General features: G+C 39.1%; 1 long non-coding RNA gene across 1 annotated transcript; it reads left to right on the forward strand.

The window, feature by feature from the left end:
* The first annotated feature begins 271 nt into the window (after positions 1–271).
* LOC141571673 (uncharacterized) lies at positions 272–13,470 on the forward strand. The gene is made up of 2 exons (XR_012496646.2): positions 272–11,667; positions 12,352–13,470. It is a non-coding gene; the product is annotated as an uncharacterized LOC141571673 (long non-coding RNA).
* The last annotated feature ends 476 nt before the right edge of the window (positions 13,471–13,946 follow it).

A 13,946-nucleotide genomic window follows, 5' to 3' on the forward strand; every position in this document is an offset into this window, starting at 1 on the left:
ACCCCTCCAATAAGACCCTCCTGTGCCACAAAAAGAAGCAACCATTTTAGGGATATAATGCCTCAACACATACTACCGTGTTTCTCTGAAAATAAGACCTAGCCGGACAATCAGCTCTAATGCGTCTTTTGGAGCAAAAATTAATATAAGACCGGGTATTATATTATAAGACCCGGTCTTATAGTAATAAGTATATATCTTATAATATAATACCTGGTCTTATATTAATTTTTGCTCCAAAAGACGCATTAGAGCTGATTGTCCAGCTAGGTCTTATTTTCAGGGAAACGGTAGAAAACAAATGACATTTTTGTTTTGTTTATGAAACAATTGGAAGGTTTAAGTTTACCTGCTGCATTGACCATCTTTCAGATGATTCTAGAGTCTCAGCTTTATCTTGGAACAGTCCCTTGGCCTATGGAGGGGGAATCTTCCCAAAATAAGGTTAAGAGCAGGCCCCCAAAGGAGTACCCAAGTCATCACCATCACCTCTTGCAAAACAGAAAACAGCTCCACTTTTGACATAACAAGGATTTGGGGCATTTATTACGTACATCAAGATTGAAAACCTTCTTAGCACCATGTTTCAATCAGATTCAAATTCCGGGACTTGTGAAAGTCCTCTTCCCTTTGTGCCTCTATAAAGAAGCTGCTCTCAGTCACAGCCAGGGAACAGGAATTGGCGCTTGCGTGAAGCCAATGGAAGATCTGCTTTTCCCTTTCACATCATTTTTTTCAGAGGTCATTGCCTTTCAGAGGTCATTGCCTTTTCCCAGTGCACCCTGTGATAAAAGGTTAGGACCCATAGGGCATGATACTTTATGATAGAACATAGTATTCCTAGAGGGACAAAACAAGGGAAATAAACGCTTCTTAAAATGGTTCAACTTGAAACAAATGTTCACAAATCAGATCCACTAGCAATTAGTTGATGGGTGTTTCCACTTCCCTTTCTGTACCTCCTTGAGTTCACAGGCACTGCAAAGGGGCCATGGCACCACCAGGGAGCAGTATTGGATAAGAAGAAAAAGGAAAACTTCACATTCATCCAGTTACAATTAAATAATATTTCAGTAAAAGCACACAATGTTTTAGTAAAACTGTTGCCAGTCAGAAGTTCTTTTCTCTGAACTATAGCACTGCTCACACGTACAGGTAATAACAACACCTGGCCTAAGGGAAGACTTCATTGTGACCTTGTAGCTCAGTGTGTGCAACATGCCTTATCTGGCATTTCTACTGATGCATCATCTTTAACGTCCCTACCAATTTATCCTGCCTCTCACTGAGTGCTTGATAAACGTTAGACATCTTTACTATTGATAGTTATGATATATAGTTATGATATAGTTATGGTAACTCATTGTTATTGCTACATCATGCCTCAGAGGCTTATTCTGACCAGTTGTTTCATTTAGTTTGGGAGTCAGAAACACTGGCACCAATACAGAGTCCAACACTGTTTACCTCTGGTGGACTTGGTCGGCTCTTGGCTAACTGCACCTTGGTCTTTTAGCCTGACACGCATGAGCGAGGCACTGTGGGCATCACACTGTCCAGCACGGAAATCTAAGGGCGAACCCAAATTCCTAGTTTTGTTTCAACGATGATGGACTTAACATCTGAAGAAGAGTGCTTTGCTGTGCCTGCTAGCTCTTTTTGGAAGTTATGGGTCCGACCTTCTTAAACCTTCTTTCCTTTTTAGCATGACTTTCTTCTCATTTAAAGAATATTTAAAAAATTTGGGACAGGAATAATGTCCTCATGTACTTTAAAAACACCTTTTTATTGTGAAAATTTTCAGATGTAGGGAAAAATTTTAAAAAGTATAATCAGCACTTACATCGCCACCATCTATGTCTGAAAATTGTTATAATCTTGCCACATATGATTCATCTGTGTGTATTTCTTCACTAAACCATTTTTAATTGTAGACTATATGAAATTTCACTCCCAAATACCTCAGCATATTATTCTGTATAACATAGTAGCATTATCACTCCTAATGAATGAACAATTATTTCCTAATGTACTGCCCATATTCAGTTGCCTCCGCTGACCCCCAAATGCTTTTTATGTTTTTTCTTTTCAAGTCAGGCTCTTACCAAGGACCATGTACTGTATCTGTTTGTCGTGTCCAAGGCTCTTGTAAGCTGGAAGAGTGCTCCTCCACCCCTTTTGCTTTTGTCAGTTTGTAAAGACACGAGGGTGGTTGTCTTGTAGTGTGTCCCTAACACCTGTGTACGTGAACTTCATTGGAACTGCAAAACTTGGGGTTGGAAGTGCAGAGCACCCTCTGACAGGGTGGTATTATGAATCTTTATGAGACACTTACGGATTTCCTTTGTTTTCAGTTTTAATATCGATGTAAATTTTACACTGTCACAAACAAAAAAAATAGGATTGTGACATATTTCACAATTTAATTCCCTATATTACCTCTTTTCATTTTCTATCATGTTTCTGAGATTTTCACAAATTTTATTTTTTTGAGACTGACCTTCTAACTATCTTCCACATGTGCTTCTTATTCAGAGTTTGACATCTACCAAGCAGAGTGGATGAAGAAAATCAAAGAGGTAGGGCATTCCACTAGGGCTCGCTTGGTAAAATGGTCGAGGCCATGGTTATGGCAAATCAAGACCACATTGTGGGTTTTTTAAAAAGATTTTTATTAAAAATGTACTTAGTATACAATATTATATTAGTTTCAGGTGTACACCATAGTTATTCAACATTTATATACCTAAAGAAGTGATCACCATGATAAGTCCAGTAGCCATCTGATACCATATCACGCTACCAAAATATTATTGATTATATTCCCTATGTTGTACATTACATCCCCGTAATACCGGGGAATTTGGACCACTTATTTCCCTTCACCTTTCCCTCCTCTTTTTAACTTTTCAGTTACAGTTGACATTCAATATTATTTTATATTAATTTCAGGTGTATAGCATATGGTCAGACATTTATATAATTTAAGAAGTGATCTCCCTAACTAGTCTGGAACCCACCTGGCACTATACATAGTTATTTCCATATCATTGACTACACTTCCTGTGTTTTACTTTACATCCCCATGATTATTTTGAAACTACCAATTTGTACTTCTTAATCCCTTCATCTTTTTTTTTTTTTTCACTTTTTAAAAATTTATTTATTGGGGTGACAATTGTTAGTAAAATTACATAGATTTCAGGTGTACAATTCTGTATTACATCATCTATAAATTCCATTGGGTGTTCACCACCCAGAGTCAGTTCTTCCATCACCATATATTTGATCCCCCTTTCCCCCCTTCACCTTTTCACCCTGCCTCCCAAACCCCATCCCATTTCTCACCCTGATAAATCTAGTACCCATCTGGCACCATACAAAATTATTAAGATACTATAGACTATAATTCTTATGCTATGCTGTATATCTCTATGACTACTTTGTAACAACCAATTTGTACTTCTTAATCCCTTCCCCTTTTTCACCTGCTCTCCAAACCCCCTTTCATCTGGCAACCATCAAAATGTTCTCTATCTATGAGTCTGTTTCTGTTTCGTTTGTTTATTTTGTTCTTTAGATTCCACATATAAGCTAAATCACATTGCATCTGTCTTTCACTGTCTAACATACTTCACTTAGCACAATACCCTCCAGGTCCATCCATACCACTGCAGACGGCAAGAGCCCATTCTCTTCCCTGGCCGAGCAACATTCCATTGTATATATACACCACCTCCTTTTTATCCATTCGTTCCTTGATGGACACCCAGGCTGCCTCCACATCTTGGCTGTTGTAAACAACACTGTAATGAACATATGGATGCACACGTCCCCTCGAAGTAGTGTTTTGGGTTTTTTCAGATAAATACCAGAAAGTAAGATTACTTGGTCCTTCTTTGTCTATTGTTATAGTCTTTGTTTTAAGTTTATTTTGTCTGGTATAAGTATTGCTGACTCAGCCTTTTTTGTTTCCATCTTCGTGAAATTACTTTTTCCATCCCTTTACTTTCTGTCTGTGTGTGTCTTTCAATCTGAAGTGAGTCTTTTGTAGGCAGCATATGTAAGGTTTTGTTTTCTTATCCATTCAGCCACCCTATGTCTTTTGATTGGAGCATTTAATCCATTTACATTGAAAGTACTGTTGACAGATATGTAGCTATTGCCATTTCATTATTCATATTTTTGATCTTTTTTTTCTGTCTTAAATAAGTCCCTCTAACATTCCTTTGTAATGCTGGTTTGGTGGTTATGAATTCCTCTAACCTTTTCTTGTCTGAGAAGCTCTTTATCTGCCCAATTCTAAATGATAGCTTTGCTGGGTAGAGTACCCTTAGTTATAGGGCCTTGCTTTTCATCACTTTGAATAGTTCATGACAATCCTTTCTGGCCTGTAAAATTTCTGTTGAGAAATCAGCTGACCGTCTTATGGGAGCTCCCTTGTAGAGAACTAAACACATTTCTCTTGCTGCTTTTAGGATTCTCTTTTTGTCTTTAACCCTTGCCATTTTAATTATAATGTGTCTTGGTGTGGTCCTGTTTGGGTTCATCTCATTTGGGACTCTGTCTTCCTGGTCTTGTATGTCTATTTCCTTCACCAGGTTAGGAGAGTTTTCCAATTATTATTTCTTCAAATAGATTCTCAATCCCTTGCTGTCTCTCTTCTTTTACTGGTACCCCTCTGATGTGAATGTTGTTATGCGTGATGTTGTCCAAGAGGTCTCTTAAACTATTCTCTTTTTTTTTTTTCTCTTTTGGATTCTTTTTCTTTTTGCCATTCCAATTGTATGTTTTCTGCTACCTTGTCTTCCAAATCACTGATTAGATCCTCTGCTTCATTTAGTTTGCTGGTGCTTTCTTTTAGTGCATTCTTCATTTCAGTTACTGTACTCTTCACTTCTAACTAGTTCTTTTGTATGGTTTCTATGTCCTTTTACATGCTTGCTCTCTTTCTGCTGAAGTTCTCACTAAGTATCTTGAGCATTTTTATAACCACTGTTTTGAACTCTATCTCTGGTAGGTTGCTTGCCTCCATTTTGTTTATTCTTTTTCTGGAGTTCTCTCCTGTTCTTTCATTCAGGACATATTTCTTTGTTTCCTTATTTTGGCTGTTTCTCTGTGTTTGTTTCTATGTATTATGTAGGCTGTTATGTCTCCCAATCTTGCTGGGTGGCCTTATGTAGCAGTGGTCCTGTGAGGCTCAGTGGCATTCTTCCTGGTCACCTGAGCTGGGTGCTCCAGGAATGTCCCTTGTAAGGATTGTGTGTGCTCTCCTGTTATAGTTGAGCCTTGATTGCTATTGGCACATCAGTGGGTGGTATTGAACCTTAGGCAGACTGGCTATGGGGTTTAGCCATGTCCATAGCTTATGGGCTACTGTGCTGGGGGCTTACCCCATGGAGCAGGATTTGCCACAGTGGGCTCTGGTGCCTGTAGGGACTGCCCTTTGTGTGTGCTGATTTTGGTGCTAATTGGATGGTGCTCTGCTGTGGTCTGAAGCCAACCTTTAAGTATGTTGGTTCTGGAGCCTCTTGGGAGGGGCTCTGGTGCAGGCCCAGGTCAGCCCCTGCCTGTGACTGGCTGGGGAGTACCTGGTAGGAGTACAAAGCAATCCACAGTTGGTCAGTGCCTGTGCTAGACCTGGAAGCATATGGGAGAGGCCACGCTGTGAACTGAGGATGGCTGCTGCCAGTACCGGGTCTCGGGTAGCTCTGCAAAAAGCCAGGACGCTCCAAGGCCTACTACCAGCTGATAAAGGTTCAGCTGCTGATAAAGCCTCCTACGGTATGCAAGCTGGGTGAGGCAAGATCTCAGTGAGTCAGCAGGGTGGAGCAGCAGAACTCATTGGGCCAATCAGATTCAGATTTGGCCTATGGGGGTGGGCTCAATACAGGATGGTGCCCACTTGCGTGCTACATGGGAGAAGGCCTCCACACAGGGAAAAGGAACTGTGAGGTCCAGTCCCCAGAGTTATACAACTCAGTCTCTCCCCATATGTCTGTGACACTCTCAGAGTCACTGTCCCTCTGCTGGAGCCCAGGGTGAGTGTCTTCGTGAGCCATTTAAGAGACTGCCTGGGTTTCCCACAGCCTTCTGTCCCACCCTGGTGGTTGGAATCCCCACTGTTTTTCACATCCAGAAGTTATGGGGGCTCCTCTTCCTGGCAGCAATACTCCATGCTGAGCAGTCTAGTGTGGGGGGCTAGGGTCCCTCACTCCTTCATGGGGAACCTCTGTGACTGAGATCTCTCTCCTGAAATTCAACCGCCACACATGAGTGTGGGACCAGCCCGTTTCATGTCTCTGCTCCTCCTACCAGTCTCAGTGTGGCTTCTTATTTATAACCTTAGTTATAAAGCTTCTGTTCAGTTAAACCTCAGACGATTGTCTAGTTTGATTATTCTATAATTTAGTCATAATTTTGATGTGTTCACAGGATGATACAAGCACAGCACTTACCTGCTCTACCATCTTGGATCTCCCTACATTGTGTTTTAAAGTTGGTCTGTTAAAGTTATTTTGTAGAATATAGTTTTTATAAGTAGGAACGCTTTTAGCAATGTCCCTAATTTTAAGAAACTATACTAGAGTGTTTTTGTTTTGTTTTGATTAACTATATTGGCAAGATTAAAAATCAGTGGACCAATTGTTCAAGGTTAGTGGATAAAATCAAACTTCCTTGGCAAATAGAGTTTACAACTCTCTGTGGACAGTTTCCCACAATTTAACAAATGCAGTTTCCAAAAAAAAAAAAAAAATACATTTATAACATCAAGGATAAAAGTGGAAGTCCTAAAAACTAGTAAGACAAGTTTTTAAAGATTACAGGAAAGCTCTTTTCCCTCTGTTACCAAGTTAGATAGAAACTCAATTTTATGATGACAAAATAGGGGATAAGTATAGATTTTGCTTGTACATAACTGGTATGTATAGACTCATATGTTCAATTCTATTTTATATAAACAAAATAGAATTGGTATTTAAAATATGTCCACCAATTCTCTGACATTCCTCCTATCAAGAGGTGGAGTCTATGTTCCCTCCCCTTGAACCTGGGCTGTCTTATGGCAGCCTTGATGAATAAATGTAGATGAAGTGATGCTGTGTGACTTCTGGAGCTAGGTTAGAAAAGGCCGTGCAGCTTCTGACAGTTTCTCTTGGGACACTCACTAATGAAGTCTCAGCTGCCATGTAAAAAGTCCATCTGAGGTCACCAAGTGAGGAGACATCCTAGAGAGAATGAGAGAGAAATGTCCAAGGAGCCCAGCTGTTCTAGCTTGCAGCTGTGTGAGTGGTTCCAGCCCAAGTGGCAGGTCTGAGTGAAGAAGCTTTGAAGATGACCCTCGCCCCAGCCACTGCCTGACTGCAACTGCATAGACTCCAAAAGGGAATTGCTTAGCTGAGTCCATGTAGACCTAGATCAGTGAGCAACATAAATGCACATTATTGTTTTAAGTCATGTTTGAGGGTGACTTTTTATGCAGCACTAGGTAATTGGAACAAGGCACTAAAACATTACAGAATACATTGGGAGAATCATGCTGATGAACTCAATTTGCAGTTCTGGGGAAATGCAAATTAATTCCATTCCTGTTGAAGTGGCTGGTGCCCTTCTGAGGGAATTAGTTAAAAAGCACTTCTCTCCAGGAAGAGTCCATCTCTGCTGTGTATTTGTGTGAAAAGCAATGGAATGAATTCCATTTCCCTTTACCAAGGATGGCTTGGGAAAAGTTGGAACTGTATGGGAGGAAACATAACTTTCCCTCTACCCTTCTGAGTTCTTGTCTGAGGTCCCTGTAATAAAATACATATGAACAGAGAAAAACAAGCAGTTATTAACATACGAGGCCTGACAATTAAGTTCGTGAACTTGTTGCAACAATTTTGCTAAATTTTTGATATCAGAGGGATTATTCATTATGAATTTGTACAAACTGGACAAACAGTTAACCAAGTTTACTATTTGGAAGTGCTGAAAAGGCTGTGTGAAAAAGTTAGACAAAAACAACCTGAACTTTCCACCAACAATTCATAGCTCTTGCATCACAACAATGCACCAGCTGACACAGCACTGTCTGTGAGGGAGTTTTTAGCCAGTAAATAAATAACTGTATTGGAACACCCTCCCTACTCACCTGACCTGGCCCACGGTAACATTTTTCTTTACCCCAAAATAAAGGAAATATTGAAAGGAAGACATTTTGATGACATTCAGGACATCAAGGGTAATACGACTAAAGCTCTGATGGCCGTTCCACAAAAGAGTTCCAAAATTGGTTTCAAGGGTGGACTAAGCGCTGTTGTCAATGCATAGCTTCCCAAGGGGAGTACTTCGAAGGTGACTGTAATGACATTCAGCAATGAAGTACATAACACTTTTTCTAGGATGAGTTCTCGAACTTAATTATCTGACCTCATATATACCTCATGTATACATGGGAGATGTATACCCAGAGAAAAATGAGTAACTCCCTATGGTAGCTTAGAAATTAGGCTTAAAATAGTATCTTAATAGGGAAAGGGGAGAGGGGATATAGGCCCCTTAGGGAAGAGTAAATTATTTTTAGGAAAGGTAAATGGGCCCTTAGAAATAGAGATGAGAGGTACGATAGTTTGTGACAAGGTTTGCCTGGATATGGTATTGACTTCTAGTGTCCTCTACTGTGATAAGAGTCAATCTTCCCTGGTTGATGAAACTCCCAGCAAGGGGATTTATGACCATTGAGTTCCTTTTGGAGGATCTATCTTTAGGCAGAAAAGGAGGAGTGGGGTTCAGAGAAAGTCTCTCCCTGCATTTGCTGTTTTTCAAGTGCCTAGAGCTGAAAACAAGCAGTATACCAAAGCCACATATTTGGGGGTGATATGTCCTAAAGTCCTACATTCATATTTTGGGATGTCATATTCTGCTACCCTTCAGGACCATGAGGCATAAGGGTTAGTCTTCTGGGCAAAGCTTTCCTCCCTGACAAAAAGAGATTCAGGAGGGTAAAGTCTTCCTTTCCAGCCTCTATGTGCACTTATGTGAGGGGCTAATGCCTGGCAGCCACCTTGCAACCACAATGCACAGAAACCAACTTCTGACACAACAGAGGGAAGAGATGGGAAACCATCGGCTCCATCTTCATTTTGCTGCTGAACCCATGAACTTGAAACTGGGCTTCTTGCTAGATAATAAATGCCCTTAATCTTTAAATTCCAATTAGTAAGATTTCCTATTACTTGTAGCCCAAAACACAACTGATACAGTTGACATGATGTTGCTGCCAAAGAATGAGTGATTTAAAATTTTTTTTCCTAAATTTTAAATCATTTACTGTATTTCCCAAGGGGTCCCAAAAAGTCACAAAAGAAAGCTAAAGGGAGAACAAGCACTTAATAAAAGCACAAATTGTTTTGCTGTTTTTTTGTTTTTTTCTCTTTTAGGACACTGACCCTATTTTAGCAAGCAGAAATAATTAGTGAAAGGATTTGTTTTTGTTCCTTGTGTTTCTGCGAATTGTGTAGAAAATGATTTGGAATCTAAAAGTGAAGTGCGAGATGATAGTTACTTTCAGGATTTGGTAATCAAAAGCTGTCAGGAGTTGAAGTAAATTCCTTCCCTGTCTGATTTTAACATTCTAGGATGGCCAGGGGCTATGGGCTGAATTGGGTCTCCCCCAAATTCATATGTTGAAGCCCTAACTCCCAGTACCTCAGAATGTGACTGAAGTGTGGACATAGGGCCTTAAAGAGGTAATTAAGTTAAAGTGGGGTTGTTAGGGTGGGCCCTAATTCAATATGCTTGGTGTCCTTATAAGAAGAGGAGAGTAAGATATGGAGAGAGACACCACATGTGTGCACACATAAACAGACGGCCATCTGAACACACAGTGAGAAAATAGCAGTCTGCCAGCTGAGGAGAGAGGCCTCTGGAGAAATCAAACCTGTCCACACTGACCGTGGGCTTCCTCTAGAACGGTGAGAAAACAAATTTATGTCAAGTCGTCCAATCTGTACTACATTGTGATGGAAGCCCCAGGAAACAAATACAACAGATCTATGACATTTAACTTCTGGTGATGTAGGTTACAGTTTTTTCATCCCTTCTTTTCTTCAATCATAAAGGAAGGGATGAAAAAATTGCAACTTAGGAGACATTTCCAAATAAGTTAAAATACTATATTATATCCAGTGCCACTTCTTTTGAAGGGCATCACATTTTTATTAATAGGCAACCGGCCTCATCCCAACTGCACTGTGTGTTGAATAGACGTTTACAAATTATGGTTTGAAGGTGGAGTTAAATTGTTATGGTTTGAAGGCTATCAGTGTGCCCACAGGTCTCAGCCTAACCTTGGAAAGAATAAGGGCTTGAAAAAGTGGAGATTGCGAAGAGAAGGGTTTTTCGTGGAAGATATTTCTTGGAGCCACTTCTTGTAATAATGAGGGTTTTGTAAAGGAGAAGAGATAGAATAAATTGGAGTCATTGATTTTAGACTGTGGATAGCTGTGAGGCAAAGATGTCAGAAACATTGCTAATGCTTTACACTTATTAGTGAATAAGGAAATACTTGAAAGCTTTTATTTTTGCTGAGAGTATTCAAAAGATAAATTAGTTTCCTAAAGAACATGATCCAAGATCTGTTGGATCAACTCCTCTTTTAAGGTTGTTTGGAGGCAAATTTATTTCCTATATATAATAATTCAGGTAATTAGTTTTTTGGCCTAATTATAAATTCAATTCTCAAAACAGTTTGTCCCTAAGTAAATTGCAATACTGTTTTCTATTTAATTTCCGAAAAACAAAAAAGGAAATTTAATGGAAATGTCCTCACTAGTATTTATTTGTTATTACATTGTAGTTAATGGAAATATGTAGTTATTCCTCTTTCCCCCCCAGGTCATTTTGATGCTATGGAAATTACCCAGGATGCTTCCTAATAAAATAAAATAATAGATCAACAATCTTATCTAGGTTTTCTCAGGTCTGTCTTGCCAAATTATCCATCAGGAAATATCTTATCTACCAAAATAGAACACTAGTATATACAACAAATTGGTAATTCTTGACTTTGGTTCACAGTGAAAGATGCACAGAAAGCTGAAATTTCAGAGTATTTTCTTGCCCAGTTTCCAGTGACATTCTTGGAAATAAAAGTCTGATTTACAAAAAGAAAGCCAATTCTCTTTGATATATTGGAATGCATATTTGGGAAAGGCTACTAGATAAAGACTGGAAAACACAACTAATTTTGTTCAATTAGGTATTGTTACCAAAGATGTGGCCAATTTGTTAGAGGATTAGACTAAATTATCCCTTTTGCAGCTGTCAGGTTTTATGGCTTCTTGACAAAGAGACCATGACCATAATAGCCAGTATTTATCCAGCACTTATGCTATGGGAGGCACTGTCCTTAGTGCTTTGTAAAGTAATCTGCGATGTTCCAGGGTTATATTGGATGAAAAAACAAGTAACTCCAAATCAGAGGGAAGTTTCGATAATTAAATTCTAGAGTTCATGTTTTAACTAGAAAAATACATTATCCCTATGGCCCCCGTCTTCTGAGGGATAAGGGGAATCTCATCTTTGATTCAGAGACTGCTGATTATCCGACAGCATCTTTTTATTTCTAGCATTTGGCACATGACTGCTTGGAATAAAGACTACATTTCTCATCATCCCTTCCAGGTATGTATGGCCATGTGACTAAGTTCTGGCCAATGGAGTAGAAATAGAAGGATTATGGGATAACATGCAAGAACCTGCTTTATGAGACTAACATACATGCTTTAGTTAGATTATCAGATTGTACTGTTTTTGTTGCCTCTTTGGGTAGGGACTTTTGTGCTATAAAGTAACACATCATGATAAATAATTTCTGTGTGTCCCACAATGATACAGTATGACAACCAGCCAGATTTTATAGGCCTAATTTTTTTAAAGGCGAAAACAACAGGAAGAAGAAAGTTGAAGTCAAGCTATTAAATCAACAGATTGAAGTAAACAGATAGGACATGAAGTAGTAAAGTAGGAGATATTAGAAATGGAACAGATCAGTAAAGTCTGTGTTAATCCTCAAATCACTGAATGATTGATAGGTCATTATGCTTAAGCGAAGAATGCATGTGTTTAATATGTAACAGTCCTGTTTATTTATGAAATCGGTTTTCTCTGGATTCTCAAGATCATCTACCACTTCCTTGGAAAGAACAACTTGCATTTTAATATGTCTCACTGCCATGTAATTTATTTCCTGACACTTTGTCTAAATTTTCTCCCTCATTCATTACGTTATTCATTTTGGCAATTTTCAAAACTAGAGCTCATCCATGAAAACTGTCTCTCTCTGTTTTGTACTTTTTACTTCCTTAGTTAAGGATGTCTTTCTCTCTTATCTGGCTGACTAACTCCTACAGAACCTTGGCTCAGCTTAAGCATCTCTCTTCCTGGGAGCCCATCATTTCCAGAAGTCTGGTTTGGCTACCCCGCTGTGTGCTCCAACCTGCAGCACATATTCCACCAATGCACGTGTCATTCCAGGCTGTGGTCTTGTCCACTCCTCTCTCTTCTCCACTGGACTCTGAGCTGCTTCACGTCATGGACTAGGTCTCTCACCTCTGAATCTCTAGATTCCAGCAAAGTGCCCGTCTTAGAGCAAATATGCAATAAATTCTTTCTTAAAACATATTTTTTCTCAGCTCTGAGATTCCAAAAATCTTCTAACACATCTTTTCTTTAATACACTTTTAAAATTAAATTTATTGAGGAGCAATTCACATATATTAACTCTAAAAAACTGTACAGTTTGATGAATTTTTGCAAATGTGTACAGTCCTCTGACCACACCACAATTATGATATAGAACAATTCTATCACCCTCCAAAGTTCTATTTGCTCCTTTGCCATCAACCCCTTACCTCATCTCCAGCCCCTGGAAACCGCTGCTCTAATTTTGGTCTCTATGTTTTGCCAGGGCTATACTGTCATATAAGTGGAATCATATGTAGCATGTATTCTTTTGTGTCTGACTTTTTTCACTCGGCGTAATGAGCCTGTGACCCATCTGTTGCACATATCAATAGTTTATTCCTATTCATGACTAAGTGGTATGCATTATATGCATGGTCTAAATATGTTTATCCATTTGATGGGCATTACAGTTGTTTTCAGTTTTTGGCTATTATGGATAATGTTGCTATAAACATTTGCATACAGGTCTTATATAAAAATCTATTTTCATTTCTCCTGGGTAAATATATAGGAATGGGATTTCTGGGTTGTATAGTAAGTGTGTGATCAACATTATAACAAAATGCGAACCTTTTCCAAAGCAACTGTACCAATTTACACTTCTACCAGCCATATGTGTGGTTTTCAGTTCATGAGTGCTTTTAAAGTGAATTATAAATATATGCATACTAGATTTTTGGTTTTATAGTTGTCAGATATTACTAAGTTACTAAAAAATAAAAAACCCAATATGTGAAAATAGATGCACTGAGGTCTAGCCTTTTTTGATTGCCAGAGTAGAAAGATATTGAATAAGACCCATTCCTCCCCTAAATAATTCCTCCACTGTTTTAGTTAACAATAGTTGAAATTCCTTCTTTGCAGTGCCATCTCTCCGTCCTCCCCTAATATTAGGTTGGTACAGATGTAATTGCTGTTTAAAAGGCTAATTGCAAAAATTGCAATTACGTTTGCACCAACCTAATACTTTGTTAGAATTCAGTCTCCAGGAAGCTGATCTGATAGGATCACTCCATCAGGGCTTATGAGAACAATTTTTCCAAAGGCCTAGCTAAAAGTTGGGTGGGGAGAGCCATTCCAAGAATGGAGAGTCTTGAGTCCAGGGACCAGCAAAAGACTGGAAGAGCTGAGTCCCATGATGACGTAGGGAAACAACAGATGACCAACCAGGTTGGAAGGAGCCCTGAGCAAGAAGCCCATGTTACTTACTACTCCGC

This window comes from Rhinolophus sinicus, chromosome 2 (assembly GCF_057876585.1).
Source record: "Rhinolophus sinicus isolate RSI-liver-muscle chromosome 2, RSI-T2T, whole genome shotgun sequence".
In the NCBI taxonomy this organism is placed as follows: Eukaryota; Metazoa; Chordata; class Mammalia; order Chiroptera; family Rhinolophidae; genus Rhinolophus; species Rhinolophus sinicus.